Here is a 17541-nt window from a genome sequence, read left to right as displayed (position 1 = left end):
CCCGAAAAATGGCAACAGTGCATGGAGGCTGGATGGTCACCCATCCAAGTGCCGGCCACGCCCAACAGCGCTTAACTTCGGTGATCTCACGGGAACCGGTGTATCCACTGCGGCAAGGCCGTTGCCATGACCCATAGAAACTGATGTGCAGATAAATCGTCACAGGTCTTGTGTTATTTACCGTACTAGTAGTTTTGCTCTTCTTACGAACGTGGCCGTGTATCGGGTACTACTTACTGTTTAAGTCGTGTATCGGATACTACAATACTGTTCTGCCACCTGCTGGATCTAGGACTGTTGATAATTTTAAAAATATCGTGTATGCAATATATCGATATTCATCGAAATATCATTATCGGCTATCGATATCCCGAAAACTGAATAGAAATAAAGATATACCGGTGGAAAAAATACCGACACACCGGCCTATAAAAATATCGGCTGAACATTGTAAAAATACTGCCAGTTTTAGAGCTATGTATTTCAGTATTGTTTTATTGTTAGCTGTTCTGTAAATCAACAAGTTAGAAGCCTGCCTATCCCACTTAGAACAAGAATTGAAAGCAAAAGAATTCACGTTCACGCTTGGCGGTAACCATTTTGCTAACTATGTTAACTACAGGTAAGTGGCACAATAAAAGATGTCAGATGGGTTCGTCGTTCGGTTTCGTCACTTATCGGATTTGACCGGAACACTTCACGTCGACTTTCCTATTTTTTTTCATTTTTGCACACTTCAGCGGCCTAGCAGATGTAATATCAAAGTTACTAGGTGAAGCTAAACGTTGCAGTTCCTGTTGATAGCGCCGAACGCCGATTACGTCAGCATTTCCCCTCGCATGTCTCCGGCCACTGCAACGACTAATCTTGTCATTTAGATCTTTGCTCATCGTTTTCAGCAACTGTTTTTTAAGAATGTCGACGTGAAGAACTAGTACACTAGTTGCGTTAAAAAATGTTACGTAACGCAATCTGGTGTGCTGTTTCCTGACGCAGTAAATCTTGTTATTCGATATACGCAGCCACCCCCCCCCCCCCCCCCCCAGTCCAATCGGTGTTCTTCACACAGTCAAAGAGGAAGACTGGACGTGATAAAAGCTCAAAAAGTAGTGAGACTCCTTCACACAGTGAAAGTAAAATTATGTCCTACTACAATTTCAAAAGAACAGCTGCAAATATTTTCCAAAAATTGTGAAAAAATTATAATATAAAATAAGAATAGTGCTGTGTTGATATCGGTGTATCGATGCATCGGAGGGAAAATATCACCGATATTTATCGATATTTTCTGTAAAAGTATCTATATATCGATATTTTACTATCAACCCTAACTGGAACCTACACTTCAGTCTTGCACCCAAAAATATCGGCGAATAAAATGTGTCGATGAAAAACTGCACATCAGAATACTGTCTTTGATGTTTGTATGGTACTTGCCCAAACCGAGTATGTTCTATAGAATGCCTAGGTAATGTATTGAATACCGGATGGTTTGGGGCAAACTTGGAAGTATCAGTTTTCTGTGAACATGTTACAAAGTTTTCCTACGCACTCTATACGATTCCTTGGCATTATACACAATCACCAGTACCATTTACGCAATGTGTTAAAAGGACAAAAAGTAAGAAGCCTTTATCAATTAAGGCGCATTTGCAAATGAAAGAACAAAACTACGAAATAAATCAGAGGATATTCTTACCGGAAAACAGTGAAATCAGAACTGAAATTGAATTACTTGTTACAGAAAGTACTCACTTTTCTTCGTCACAAAAACACTTTACAGTTTGGCTATTTGATCTTGTACATACATTTCATGGCTTAAAGAAGAATGCGAACACAGTATTGTTACCGGTAAAACACAAAACAGAATTAGTATGACCTACTTGTAGCGGCAGGGAAGGCTGGAGTGACAGTTTGAATTGCGCTAAATTTTCTTTTCGACACAAAGGCAACCTCATATTTTGGAATTTCGTGTCGCACATACGCAAGACGAGTCCTTGGCCGCTTCCTGTGAAGTAGCTGCAGACCGGAGAGGTGTTCCTCGGTCAGGAACGTCTTCAATTCTTATTAATTTCTCTGGACATACAAAAATTTGTTTATTATAGTTTTGAACTTCCACTGCTATGAGTGTGAATCCTGAATAATTCCTGGTCATACTGACAAAGTTTTATGAATTTATTTCTAGAAGTTTGGACAGTGGAAATTAAAATGTCTTGTGGTGCCTCTCCTGCTCCTAGTCCGCCCATTTGACATCCCAACCCCCTTAAATGTGATTTGCAGAATATCCGTGCAGATGTAGAAGGAATCAATTGATGATGCGGCGCAGGTGAACGGGGAGGGAGATAGTGAGTACGGAGAAAAAATACCGGACCACTACGTACCCCCAGCCGTAAAGATGTAGGTGGTGGTCTCTCCGGCAATACAAATGTGAACAGTTGCACGTGGAATCGACCTTCTCCGCTCTGCTACGAGGAAGGCTGCGGTGTATGTATGTACTTGGCGATCGACACGGCTCGTTAATTATGAGTGACTGGTGCAGCGAGGGATAAAACCGCACGCCCTTGCACCAGGCCTGCTCCACATTAGACGTCAGCCAATAACTGCGCAGTTGCATCTCGGTCAGCCCGCGGACCTTGCCCGCCACGCGAGTCGCCGCGACCGCAGCTGGACTCCCATTTCCCTGCTGGTGAGGGAGGGAGGGGGGGGGGGGGGTTCGCGTCACACAAGACTACAAGACGAGTCCGCAGACCGCAAAAGGTCGGACCGGGTTTCGGTGCCGCGCAGCGCAGCCCAGCTTCCGTGCGAAGCGATGCGATGTGACGCGACGCGATGCGAACCGCGCGGCGACACTTGCGGTCGCTCCTCTGACACACGCACGCACACACACACACACACACACACACACACATACACACGCACGCACTCACAGGCTGACTGCTCTCTCCACTGGCCGGCACCAATTACTTCCTGCATCCTCTCTCTCTCTAGCTCACCGCCAGTAATTGCTGCTACGGATAGAAGCCGCCGCACTTGTTACAACTTACAGCGGCGAGTATCTCCTTTCACCGATTCTATTAATCGTGCGGGTTTTTCATTTAACCGGAGCGGAACAAGACGGGGTGACTACTTTCAAATCTCTGCTGGTAATCCCCACTACGATGTTTCAAATAATAGCTAGCTAATGCGACACTTTTCTACGTGCTTCCATAAGCGCCAACTGTTAGAAACGAAACGAGTCAACTGAAGTGCTCAAATGTCGTGGACCCGTATCAATTAAGACTAACAGGGATACACTTAACAGACGTCAGCTCAGAATGATTCAAAAGGCTCTAAGTACTATGGGACTTAACATCTGAGGTCATCAGTCCCCTAGACTTACAACTACTTAAACCTAACTAACCTAAGGACACCACGCACAGCCATGTACGAGGCAGGATTCGAACCTGCGACCGTAGCAGCAGCGCGGTTCCGGGCTGAAGTGCCCAGAACCGCTCGGCCACAGCTGCCGGCAGACGTCAGCTATCCCGCGGAAACATACTTACTGGGTTTCTTCATGTGTGGGACCACAGCCTCGACGTAATTTTTGAACAATAAAAACATTTTAAATATCCACCTTAGGCTGTCTAATTCTTTATCTCGTCGTGCAATACATTACATTACTGGCCACTTTCGGCCTATGGTCACTTCAAAAGCCCGTCATAATAATACTAACAAAGGAAACAGGTAAATAAGTAATTTAACATCCCTACACTTAGTTACATTTCTTACAGTTGCGTCAGTGATATGTGAGTCATATTGAAAGGAAAACTTTAATAGTACGTGGTAACAGATACTCATTCCCACACAAACACGTCCGAGATCTGCATACATAGCCATGTACCTTCAACACATTTTGTAATACGTCATCTAACGAAAATCCAGTTCAGAATCGTCTTCTAACTCCCGGCATAATGTATTCAGCTGCACGACATGTCCTTTCGCTTCCAAAGACATGATGAAATAAACATCTTGTACAAAGAATCTATCAACCTAGGTAGATATTGAAAATGGTTCTATGATTCAAAAACCTACTTATGGAGTTTTAGAAATAAGTATTAAGTTGGTTGGTTGATATGGGGGAGGGGACCAAACAGCGACGTCATCGGTCCCATCGGATTACTTAAGGATGGGGAAGGAAAAGGGTCGTGGCCCTTCAAAGGAACCGTCCCGCCATTTGCCTGAAGCGATTTAGGGAAATCACGGAAAACCTAAATCAGGATGGCCGGACGCGGGTTTGCATCGTCCTCCTACCGAATGCCAGTCCAGTGTACTAACCACTGCACCGCCCCGCTCCGTAAGTATTAAGTGAAGGGACTGTGAATATTCAGTAGGGGGAAAATAAACCTGACGCCGAAGTATTCCATACGTCTGGCGATAGGCAATTCAGCTTACACCATGGGCTGCCTATCTTAACGCTCATGAGACATTTTCCTGGTTAACTTTAAATTGCCAGCCCTATACTGCAGTCTCCCTCTATCGCTCCCATAGGGTAACTAAGGCAGCAGCTGAAATGTTGCGGCTGTCAGGCCTGTCTAGATGAATTCTCTAGCCTCCCAACCACCGACCTAGAGGTGATGGAGAAAGCAAGCGCTGGAAACACGTGGATTCACTAGCCTAGAAAAAGGCGGAAAAAGATGATGTTGAGAACTTTTGAGCAGCTCGTGCTTAGACAGTTGATTAACGTTAAAAATGTAACGGCAGCTATTACTTTAGGAGCATTTATTAAGCCACGACTAGTTTCATTTCACGCGAACACCGTCTGTTCGAAAAGTGGTCAAAAAGTGCCGGTGTCGTGATTTAAAATGCTCAGTCCCCCAACAAAACACTGAAAAGTATGTGTTGGAATACAACAAATAGAACATTTCATTTCGTTGACCGTCCTTGGTATTAGTATAGCCGGTAGTACGTACAGAGCAGACTGGGGACTACAGTGTTGTGGTGCTAACTGGCTATGCTCATACAGGGCACCCGTCGTAGGAGGGTACTACGAAAATCACATGATTTTCTGGACAGCGAACAGACATTCATGATACATATTTGTGATTTCAAAGTTTGCTTCAACCCCAATCGTAATTTACTGAAGTGTCACACAGTGACTTCATACTGTTTCCTCAGATGAAGAAACTATTGCCTGGTAGGAATTTTAGAGTGACAGTGAGGTGAATTCGGAAGTGGGACATTTCATGGACGGCCAAAATGGCGACAACTAAGCTCCCCGCCAGTCATCCATCATTGGAAAAATGTGTCGCACTACATGGTGAGTACATAGAGAAGGGCTAACACCAAGTTTCACGATCTCAGAATGGTTTTTCGAGGTGATAAATGAAATACAAAATTGCAGGTCCTGTGTTATTGTCAAGAACGGTGCAGTGAAGAAACTGGCACTGCAATGACTACAACTGTCTAGAATAAAGGAAATATGTTCTCAGTGGCGAATATGAATCACCATCGACTGTATTTTGAAATGAGGACAATGAAAATTCCTGCTGGACTCGGACTCGAACACATATTCCACGCTTTACGCGAGCGATCGCCTTAACCGCTTCGACTATCCATGCACGAATTACTGCAAGACGTATACTTCCATACGTCGTCGTTCATGTGTCACTACCTGCACTCGCACATTATATATATTCCCGTCCAGGATGGCCATATTAATTGAAAGTCGAGGACCTGGTATTGGAGAATAAATACGAAATAACAGTACCTGTGTTGGTATTCAGGTAGAGGTTCGGAACTGGCATGAATTTAGAATTTTCGAAGTAAATATAGTAATTCCGGAGATACGCGTTGCAGGGAACAACATTTAAATCTCACACCAGTGATCGGTACGGGACTCGAACTTGGATTTTCTACCACTCGGCAGCGGCGCTATCAGGTATCACAAAGGCAAGCATTGGAAACGTTCTGGTCGACTGCATTCTCTCTCAGCGTGACAAGAATTTATAACTGGTGTGACCTGAAGTGTATACAGATTTGTAGCCTAAGCAATGAAAAAACTGCTTCCATTGCAACCACCTTCAACGGTACTGGTCTTTTCAGCAGCGTAGCAAAAATGGTGTTGGTAAAGGCGCTCGAAGCAGGGAACATGCTCAGAGCGCTCTTGAGTTGCTACCAATGCGATGCGATCTCTGCTCATCGACTGGCCTGCATTTACCGACCTCTGACAGTGTTAAAATGTGTGTGTGTGTGTGTGTGTGTGTGTGTTCGTGACAGAGGGGGTGTCGAGGGAAGGAGTGGGGCAACTGTCGGGCTAATTCATCGATTCCTTAGCCCCGTGTTTACTCGCGACCCCTCATTCCACAGTTTATCGACAGAATCTGACGCCTTTCCCGTGTCTCACTGCGACAGGAATTACGCAGAGACGGATCCATTACGAAGATAAGTCGCGTCGATACAGAGCCTAATCAATAGCGTTAACTGATACCGCCAGAGCACCTGTCCCGCTTATGTATACATTCGGAGGCGCTCAGGCCGTAGCGATATGCTAATAACGCCATTAAAAATAATCGGGAGGGAGGAATCTCGATGGGGCAAGGTCATTTAAAATTAAGCCGCAGCGGGAGCGGGAAAATTAAAAATGAATCGGGAGCAAGGGGGAGGGGGAAAAGGTGGGTGGGGAGGGGGGGGGAGAGAAGCAGGTTCACGCGCTTCGTGAGGGGCAGGTGGAAGGGTAGAAAATGAGCCACGACGGAACGGGGTTGAGAATGGGCAGCCGGGCTTCTTCCAGGAGTAAAAGGCGGAAAAAAGATAGCGGCGAGATACCCGTAATGGGGGATGCGGAGGCGAAACGCAGCGCACTGTAATTAGGAGTGATTTCTTGGCTATGAATTACGCAGGGGCCTAATGAGAAACGCGGCGAGACGCCCCGGGGTGCGGGAGGGGGAGGGATGAAGCGGTGCGGTCCGGCGGCCGGCGCAGGCCGTGTATGCAAGAGCAGAGTGCGGCCCGACACACGCCCGCAGGCGGTGTGCGGCTGGCCGCTCGCGTGTTGCCCTTTTTTTTTTCTTTCTCTCCTGAGCTCTCGGTCTCTTCCTACCGTTGCTCCTGCGGCTGGTGGCGTTGCTTTTTTTTTGTGCTCTTCGTGACGGGCTCCGGACAGGGCGAGGCGAGGTGAGGGAATTTTTTGAACTACTTTAAATACGGCGGTCGGTCGGTTTTAACGGTACCGCGGTGGGAGGGATGGCCGCACACCGCCTCGGGCGGGTTGGCATACATATCCGACACGGCAGGGCAGGGCTTCGCGTGCGGCGGCTGCATCCTCTGCCTGCAGGGCGAGTATTGCAGTACCTTTCGGCGGTGCGCTAACTACGGGCTGTAGCACCCTGCACTGTGCACTAGCTGTAAGGTTACCAGTTTTACTACAGCTGCGAACGTAGTCGAAGTGACGAGGAATTGCGATATCTGATGAATGGAAGAGTCTACTGAGCACAGAATATCGTCTGATACAAAAAACGGAAGAGGCCTACGATAAGGTAGGACGCGTGATAGTAATAATAATTTAGTATAGCTCTGTCCGCAGCTCGTTGTCTTGCGGTAGCGTTCTCGCTTCCCGCGCACGACGTCCCGGGTTCGATTCCCGGTGGAGTCAGGGATTTTCTCTGCCTCGAGATGACTGGGTGTTGTGTGTCTTTCATCATCATTTCATCATTATTGACTCGCAAGTCACCGACGTGGCGTCAGCTAGAAATGATTTGCAATTTCGGCGGCCGAACACCCCGGCCAACAATGCCGAACGATCATTTCAGTATAGCTCAATGGCCTAATGAAGTGCTTCCACTTCGCAGACTTGCGTGTCCCTAATCCATCCTACTTATCCAGCCGCAGGAAGTGGCCTACAATTTACCGTGGAACCCGAACCAAATGTTGTTTCTGACGAAGCCTCCCATCGTTGAGAGGTGGAGACAAGGTAGAAACAAAGACTGAAAAATTCGTGGTCCGACAGAGGACGGATCCTACGACCTCTCTCTTCCCAGACACTTGCTTTACCGCTAGACCACCAGGCCCGACGTACGAAGGGTGAATCTATAGCCAGTACTTAATGACTACAATTTACATATAAATTTGTTGAACTCCATTAAAGCACTGTACGACAGCAAAAGTTATAAACGAAGAGCTATTGCCGGCCGGGGTGGCCGAGCGGTTCTAGACGCTACAGTCTGGAACCGCGCGACAGCTACGATCGCAGGTTCGAATCCCGCCTCGGGCATGGATGTGTGTGATGTTCTTAGGTTAGTTGGGTTTAAGTAGTTCTAAGTTCTAGGGGACTGATAACCTCAGATGTCCCATAGTGCTCAGAGCCATTTGAACCACTTTTGCTCAGAGCTATTTGAACCATTTGAAGAGGTATTGACTGTGTACCACGCACTAAACCAAGGGTCTCTCAACAATGCAATATTAGTTTTATTGATGTGTGTTAACAGGATATAAAGACACGAAGAATGAAGCAGTAGTCCAGCAGTGACAGCACCACCGTGGCCCACATACACTGGTATTACCGTGCAGCAGCGCTGCTCAGTCGTTGTTGGGGTACTGGTGGCTGTTGGTGTTTCAGTGTCCCTGCATATCTCTTCCAAGAATCGTCAGCAACATTTTCTCTGCAGTTTCGGCAGGTATTCGCAATTTCGTTGTCCCTAAGTGTAGCTGTAGTCAGTCGAAAGAAATCTCATCACGTCTTTCATGCGACGTCCATTATGGACCGAAGCTGCTGATTTGTTTCCCATTACAAATTAAAATATTTTTAAAATGAGTTCCAAAATTAGTCTAGTGCAATATTCGTCTTGTCGATGGTATTAATTGGGGCAGCAAAACACGAAGAGTAACCAGTAGTCCAGCAACGACGGCATTGCTCTGGCCCGCGCTGACTGATACGGGCATGCAGTAACAGCGCTGCTTAGTCGCTATAGGAGTACTGTTAATTTTTCATGTTTTACTGTCCCTGTTACTACGTACCGATAAAATGGATATCGCACTAGACTAATTTTCGACAGCTCTATCGAACGGGCAAGTAATAACACACCTCTTCAGAAATTATTTTGTTTGCAACGGGAAACAAATTGGCGCTTTCCATCAACAATAGGCGTCGCCTGAAATTTGTGATGAGCAGCATTTGTTTGAACTGACTCCAACCACACACTGGAAAAAAACGATACTGCAAATACCTGCCGAAACACCAGGAAAAATTCAGCTCACGACTCCTAGGATTTCTAGCCAGTATATATCGACAAAGTTTTCAGAAAACTCCAAGAGGGAGGAACTGGTAAGGGAAAAATTATTAGTTCAAAATATGTGTGAAATCTTATGGGACTTAACTGCTAAGGTCATCAGTCGATAAGCTTACACACTACTTAACCTAAGTTATCCTAAGGACAAACACACACACCCATGCCCGAGGGAGGACTCGAACCTCCGCCGGGACCAGCCCCACAGTCCACGACTGCAGCGCCTCAGACCGCTCAGCTAATCCCGCATGGCTAATTATTAGTACTATTTTATTTGCCTGCGACCAGGTTCACTCAAGCCGATTTACAAGAAAAAGTAGCTAAACTGAAGTTTCAGGAACTTATTGTGGTGTCACCATAAGGCACAACACTTGCTGGTTTGTAGGCTTCAAATCGGCCGCCGGTCGGGGTGGCCGAGCGGTTCTACGCGCTACAGTCTGGAACCGCGCGACCACTGCGGTCGCAGGTTCGAATCCTGCCTCGGGCATGGACGTGTGTGATGTCCTTAGGTTAGTTAGGTTTAAGTAGTTCTAAGTTCTAGGGGACTGATGACCTCAGAAGTTAAGTCCCATAGTACTCAGAGCCATTTGAACCATTTTTCAAATCGGCCGCGGTCCGTCAGTACACATAGGACTCGCGAGTCGCAACTGTCGACGCTAGCAGACCGAGCGCCGCCACTCGGCTGGTCTCACGAGACAAGCTAGCGCACTGCCCAGTTCTACAGCCGACTTTAATAGGGATGGTTCACTTGTTATAGCTTCAGAGATCTCATTTTCAGAGACGCTAGTTAGCATAGCCTTCACCTAAGTCAGTAGCTACGACCTAGCCAGGCGCCACATACAGTTTATGCATTGACAGTTGATCTATTTGTGAAAAGCAATCAGAATTGTACAGAAGTATTCGAAGTTCATTCTATAACTGCACTTGTAAATATTATTGTACAAAGTCAAGATCGACGTTCATCGCTGATGCTGAATTAAAGCTAAGTATTTAATTGTATTCCAGTCTACTAACTTTCTAATCACCTAAGATGTTCCACACACGTCCTGTCAAGTATAGTTCATTGATCCTCACGTCAGCCTATGTGATTAACGCGTGCAATTAATGGCCACACCTCGTGAGCAGACTAAGAGTCAAATTGAGGGACTCAGCCGGGTCACCCTTTTTTCATGAGGCTCATAGTTCCGTCTCATACATAACACTTATCGAATGACTAAATCCGTAAACAATACAAAAATAATGGCAATGGATGAGAAACACATTTGAAGGGCGGAAATAGTGATAAAGAAATAACAGAACAGATAAATTTCTGTAAATATCATCGGACGGATATATCAAAATACAAAAATTCAGACGCGCTTCAAAATATACGAAAACACATCGCTATAAGTGGTTTTCTGAGGGGGTACCTTGGCAAAACTATGAGGAAATAGGTAACACCAAGACCTCATAACGTGGTGTTTAACGGTGTGTTATGTGTGGTAGTGAATACTGTAGTCTAAGAAAAGAAGATGAGCAAGAACTGAAGCAGTTACGTGAAGTTTCGAGAGTACATATTGGATTAACAGAAGGCGACACAGCGCGAAGTGAAGATATAAGGCAGAAGGTTGACGTAAAAACAGGTACATCCCATCCCCACCCTCCTTCCACCACGTCTCTATTCTGTGGATATTCTGCAGGTAATCGATGGAGCGGTCCGACATCAGTTCGGTGCGATATACATTTTACTGTTATGTGCTAACGAGGACAGTAAAATACCAAGAATAAGCAGTATACCAGCACGTTTTTGTGGAACCCACGGTGTGTGAGTTCTACTCGTACCTAACCAATTTGTATTTGTTATGATCTGTCATATGATGATATCTTTGTATGTGCGCCAGTAACTCAAATGTTTCACGCAGGCGCTTTTAAATTCAGAAGTACAAACACACATTGTGCAGCACATTTCCGTCTCTAGTCTTTCTTGAAATGATGACGAAAGAGAACCGTTTCCAAGAGTAATAGAAAGCAAACGAGTGAGCATTTCACTATATATAAGTATCAAAAATAAATATCACTGTTTAATTCGCCAGTAATTCTTGCAAGGAACAAATTGTTCGACCTTTGATGCGGGTGGTAATTCAGTCCCATTATTACACGTCGCAGCAGAAATACGAGATACAGGAAACAAATCCTGAAGAATATTCTTTGGTAACCGACAACGATGACCTGTCAGAAGGGGCTAGCAAATAAATAGTAGCGCATTGAGCTCAACTTGTTGTGGAGAACTCTTTAACAGAGTAGCTCATTAAAGCGTAGCTTCGCGATAGCAACATATAGGCACATTCCGGTACAGACTGGTGTTCGGTGCATTTCAGTTTCGAGCATCGACGGGGAGAAAGTCTGACAGCGGAATGCCGCAGAGGGTTTAAAAAAACGACCGGCTGATGTCATCGTGCCAGTTGAAATGGTACGTTAATACGTGGCGGCTCCGGACCGGCCGCCCGGCGCGTGCAGTGGTCCGCGACCTCTTACGTCACAGGTCAACGGTTCCCGCTGAGTGACGCCAGCAGTCTGTGATCTAAGATATACAACTAAAATTATAGTCAGAGGGTCTCTGGTGAGAGCACCGTTTTGTCGATTGCCATGAGCTTAAAAATTACTGAACGTGACTGCTCGTTCCAACCAGAAGATCCCCTACATTATTAAAATTATTTTTACACTTTGTGTAATCGTTCTGAAAATTTCGTCTTACTGCACAGAAAAACAACTAATATTTAGGTGTTGCTCACCTTTCGCGACGTATTAATAACATTAGTTCCGTCATCGCCAAAACCAGACCTTCTTAACGTTTCAAATCTATCACTCCAATTTGTTCAACGTCATCAATTAGCAGGGCTTCACGGATATAATGAGTAAATGCATAAAGAAACATGAAATGAATTTTGAATTCGCTCCACTGACATTTAATGTAAAGTACACAAAATAATGGAAATACTGTAATATATCTAATAATTTGTGTAAATTGTTAAACTTGAAAATCCATAGAAAATACATGTTTTATGTGATAAATCAAGACAAACCCCTTAATAATACGGCTTTAGTATGATGTAGGCGGTATCTCAGTTTTGACCAACACGATTTTCGGGTGTCTCGCAGAATTCTGAATTATTGTTTTAGGCACAGTGATGAAAGGACAACACGAACACTTAGTCCCGAGTGAGAAAAATCCCCGACGCCGCAGGGAACCGAACCGGAAATCCCCGAGCGAAGAAAACCTGTGACACCAGTGAATCGAACTGGGACTTCACTATCTAGAGGCAGCATTGCTAACGACTAGACGATGAGTTGAGGACTACCACACAATGCTGGTAGTTCCAGACCATCCAACAGAGACTTACGGTTATTGATAAGGGGTCTGACAGATTCTATTAGCATGCTCACATTTTACATTCTTATTTTATTATCAAACTGCTATTCTTCTCTCATCTACCTATTTCCTCATCTTATCTTTTGCCTCATGACACACACACACACACACACACACACACACACACACACACACACACACAAAGTGAAAAATGAACCGATGAGGAACTATAACTCCATACATAGGTGAAGTGAGGGTAAGACGAATCTATCAGACATTTAGTAATAATGGTATATTTGAATGTGTGTGCATGCGCCCATAATGTGTGTGTGTGTTTTTGTTGCTATGTGAGTCTGCATTACTTGAAAAACCTTTCCACGTTCTTTGGTGGTTGCTCTTTTATAGCTTTAGCTCCGCATTGGTAAGTACGATACCTATGACCAATTGACTTCTTATGCTGGAGTTCGCCTTAGTATCAAGTTTTTCTGCAACTCTACATATATGTTCATTTCTGTCAGTTGACTGCACGACTATAGATGTAGAACCAGAGTTGCAGAACTACCGTAGGCTATTGCAGACTGTCGTAAGTATTTGGTCAGTTAAGGTTGTAACCGCGTTACCTGTGCGTCAGTTGTGTTGCCTATATGTCGGGCTTTACCTCCTTTCGATCGCTTTTTTTTTTTGTGAATACGATCGGTGCCTTAGTGGATAGCCCTAGAGACAGTAAGCGGTGAACCGTCTAGAAGCTGAGTGAGCACATACAAAAAGCTGATTAGCCTACAGAACACTTTTATTCTACATAGTCATCCTCCTGAAGACAGTACTTATAGCAAAATTTTTATTCGCAAATGGTTGATTTGTAACGTGAAACAGTCGGAGGCTGTCGTAAAAATAAAAAAAGGTTGAAAACGGATCTACAGTGGCACAAAAGTCGAACTCAATTGCAGAACGATGTTGGTTAAGGTGCAATATTCGAAAAAACAGTACCTAAACATGACGCCGAAAATCGTCCACGCAACCTGCCACTGAAGGTTCCTTGCAGAGAATAAAGGCGAAACGAGTGTGACACGAAATTTGCGTTTCATTCAGTTGTAGTCAAACGGTCCAAAAAGAAAAATTATCAATGTACCGTAAAAAGACACATATTTATCATATAGCGCTAGGAGAGGCAATTTGCTCAAATGAAGGTAATATTAAAGACCCGCAGATTGAAAACATGTCAAACATTGCTTCAGTGCTTCATCAAGCCTATACAGAAGGTATTTCTGTTCTTCATAAACAACTTTCGTACTTCCCAATGAGAAGAGGAAACTCTTGCCTTTGATCATGATGAAGAACGTACTGCCGGGTACAGAATAACATGAATTCTAACATAGATTTCTTTTATGTTTGTGCATGTCAACTGTACTTGCATCAAAAGTAATTGCTTTGGCTACATTAAAGCGCAGAAGTTACGCTAACAACAAATTTTTATTACTTATAAGATGGAATTTATATTTTGTAAGGATATAAAATACACAAGATGCTAACACTGAACGATGTGCGGTTCTAATTCTGCGCGAAACAAAGAAACAAAGACAAGTCGTTGGCTCCCAGTTCCTCTCTCATAGAATCATTTATGTTTTTTTCCCTACCAATGCTGCCAGTACTACCGGTAATCTCACCATATAGTACGTAATTTATATAGTGTACGAAAACTATCGCACGGTAGCTTTGGTAGAGCGCAGCTCTAGGCCTAATGCAATAGATGCAGAAAATAAGAAACTCTTCCCGTAACAGAACTGAAATGACGAGGAGCCGAACTGCAACTGGGACTGTCGGTACTTTTATTTATTTTCTATTTATTTAGTGACACATTATAGACCTATTACCTGATGTTTTAAAAGAAGTGCAAGGCTTTTCCCCAGTGGATACACTGGTTCCCGTCAGATCACCAAAATTAAGCACTTTCAGGCGTGGCCGCCGCTTGGATGGGTGACCACCGGGATGCCATGCACTGGTGTCATTTTCCGGGGTGCACTCAGCCTTCTGATTCCATTTGAGGAGCTACTCGACCAAACAGAAGCGGCTCCGGTCAAAGAAAACCTTCATAGCGACCGGGAGAACGGTGTGCTGACCACACGCCCCTCCTATCCGCATCCTCATCTGAGGATGATACGGCGGTCGGATGGTGCCGATGGGCCACTTGTGTTCTGAAGAGGGAGTCGTACGTCTTAAAGTTTTTGTTTTTCTTCTTTTTGCGCAGTTTTGTTTACTTTGTTTTTATCTACATTTTACAAAGAATAATAGTTTTTAAAATAAGAATAATTTAAGGCTGGAAAACAAATAAAATTTTGTTGTTTTTTTTAAGAAGAACATAAAAAGATGATAGCCACCACCGACTGTGACTGACTGTGAATACCTCGGAATGGTTTATTTGAGCTGTTGGCCGACAGTCACAACAATTATTTCAGTACCTGAAAAGTCTACGCAGATGGAGTAGGGGTTTACAGAAAACGAAGAGACTTATATCGTCACATGCCAGATGCGGACGCAGCGACCAAAGGCGACAGAAAGCGCGTCGGCCACTTCTCAAGAGACGAACACCTGCTGAAGGTACGTAGCGAGCAGTAAGAAGATCGGCGAGGCGTCGCCAGAGGCCGCTGACCTCGGGCGGCCGAGGATCGAGTTCCGGCCGATTACAATCCCGCACGCACGCGCGTCATCGAGACTGGAGAGGTCCAGTGCGGCTCTGGAGAACTCCCGCTAGGTGGCCACCGCGCGCTGTGGCGAAAGCCGATCTTCCTTCGGCAGCCGCGTTCCAGTCGGGTCTCCATTACAGCCACATAAACACACATCTCAAATTGGCGGGCCGCACCGCTACCATACCTGTTCTCTTTCCCGACCGCTTCTCTCCAGACTCCGCAGCCCTTTCCTCTTTTGTTTCCTTTTATTTCGTCTTCTAGTTTTCGTTTGTTTCTTTTACACCCTATCCCCGTCTTTCCCCACGTCCTTCACCGTTTTTTTTATTATTTTTTAATTTCTGGCTACCTCGCTGGCCGAGGCGGAAACCGCCAGGGGCTCTTTGTTGTTTGCTGCAGTCGGAACCTGAATTTGACACGTAACGGCTGAAAGAGAAGACCGTTCCTCCGGAGAGCGCCCAGCCGCTGTTCTGACCCTGCTCTATGTCTACCTCTCTCTCTCTCGCTCTCCTCTCTCGCCTCTTTCCTTTCCGTGACACCGCGTGTGAGGCTCGCATGTTCCGCCACACCCATGGTTGGCCTACAAACGTGAAGGCGGCCGATGCCCTACTGAAGATGAGCCCTGCGGAGTGTAAATGTAGATGTAGAAGTCCACTGGACCTGACGGGATACCAATTCGATTCTACATAGAGTACGCGAAAGAACTTGCCCCCCTTCTTACAGCCATGTACCACAAGTCTCTAGAGAAACGGAAGGTTCCAAATGAGTGGAAAAGGGCACAGGTAGTTCCAGTTTTCAACAAGGGTCGTCGAGCAGATGCGCAAAACTATAGGCCTATATCTCTGACATAGATCTGTTGTAGAATTTTAGAACATCTTTTTGGCTCGCGTATCATGTCATTTCAGCAAACCCAGAATCTACTCTATAGGAATCAACATGGATTACGGAAACAGCGATCGTGTGAGATCCAACTCACTTTATTTGTTCATGAGACCCAGAAAAAATTAGATACAGGCTCCCAGGTAGATGCCATTTTCCTTGACTTCCGGAAGGCGTTCGATACAGTTCCGCACTGTCGCCTGATAAACGAGGTAAGAGCCTACTGCATATCAGACCAGCTGTGTTGCTGGATTGAAGAGTTTTTAGCAAACAGAACACAGCATGTTATTCTCAATGGAGAGATGTCTACAGACGTTAAAGTAACCTCTGGTGGGCCACAGGGGAGTGTTATGGTACCATTGGTTTTCATCATATATATACAAATGACCCTAGTCGATAGTGTCAGAAGTTCATGCGGATTTTCGCGGATGATGCTGTAGTACACAAAGAAATTGCAGCATTAGAAAATTTCAGCGAAATGCAGCAAGATCTGCAGCTGATAGGCACTCGGTGCAGGGGGTAACAACTGACCGTTAACATAGACAAATGTAATGTATTGCGAATACATAGAAAGAAGGATCCTTTATTGTATGATTATATGATAGCGGAACAAACATTAGTAGCAGTTATTTCTGTAAAATACCTGGGAGTATGCATACGGAACGATTTGAAGTGGAATGATCATATAAAATTAATTGTTGGTAAGGCGGGTGCCAAGTTGAGATTCACTGGGAGAGTTCTTAGAAAATGTAGTCCATCAACAAAGGAAGTGGCTTACAAAACACTCGTTCGACCTGTACTTGAGTATTGCTCATCAGTGTGGGATCCGTACCAGGTCGGGTTGACAGAGGAGATAGAGAAGATCCAAAGAAGAGCGGCGCGTTTCGTCACAGGGTTATCTGGTAAGCGTGATAGCGTTACGGAGATGTTTAGCAAACTCAAGTGGCAGTTTCTTAAAGAGAGGCGCTCTGCATCGCGGTGTAGCTCGCTGTCCAGGTTTCGAGAGGGTGTGTTTCTGGATGAGGTATCGAATATATTGCTTCCCCCTACTTATACCTCCCGAGGAGATCACGAATGTAAAATTAAAGAGATTCGAGCTCGCACGGAGGATTTCCGGCAGTCGTTCTTCCCGCGAACCATACGCGACTGGAACAGGAAAGGGAGGTAATGACAGTGGCGCGTAAAGTGCCCTCCACCACACACCGTTGGGAGTATAAATGTAGATGTAGATGTAGATTTAGATGCTACGAACCAAAAGGTTCGGAGTCATTGTGTGCTTTTACTTGAGTTGTCAGTCTATCGATTAGTTTGATGCTACCCTTCATCTTTTCCTACATAAGGGGCATTTGGACACCTTAAAAGAATCCTTTTC

At 45.0% G+C, this 17541-nt stretch overlaps 1 protein-coding gene and 1 pseudogene across 1 annotated transcript in view; both read right to left on the bottom strand.

Annotated features, from left to right (window-relative positions):
- LOC124802715 (zinc finger and SCAN domain-containing protein 22-like) overlaps window positions 1–17541 on the bottom strand; it is a 765984-nt gene that overhangs the window by 554323 nt on the left and 194120 nt on the right. The gene's annotated exons all lie outside the window — the stretch shown is intronic.
- On the bottom strand, window positions 10–126 carry LOC124803948 (annotated as a pseudogene).

The sequence above is a fragment of the Schistocerca piceifrons genome, chromosome 6 (assembly GCF_021461385.2).
Source record: "Schistocerca piceifrons isolate TAMUIC-IGC-003096 chromosome 6, iqSchPice1.1, whole genome shotgun sequence".
Classification (NCBI taxonomy): Eukaryota; Metazoa; Arthropoda; class Insecta; order Orthoptera; family Acrididae; genus Schistocerca; species Schistocerca piceifrons.
Note: the sequence above shows the minus strand (reverse complement) of the source record. Positions and strands in the feature narration are given on the sequence as shown.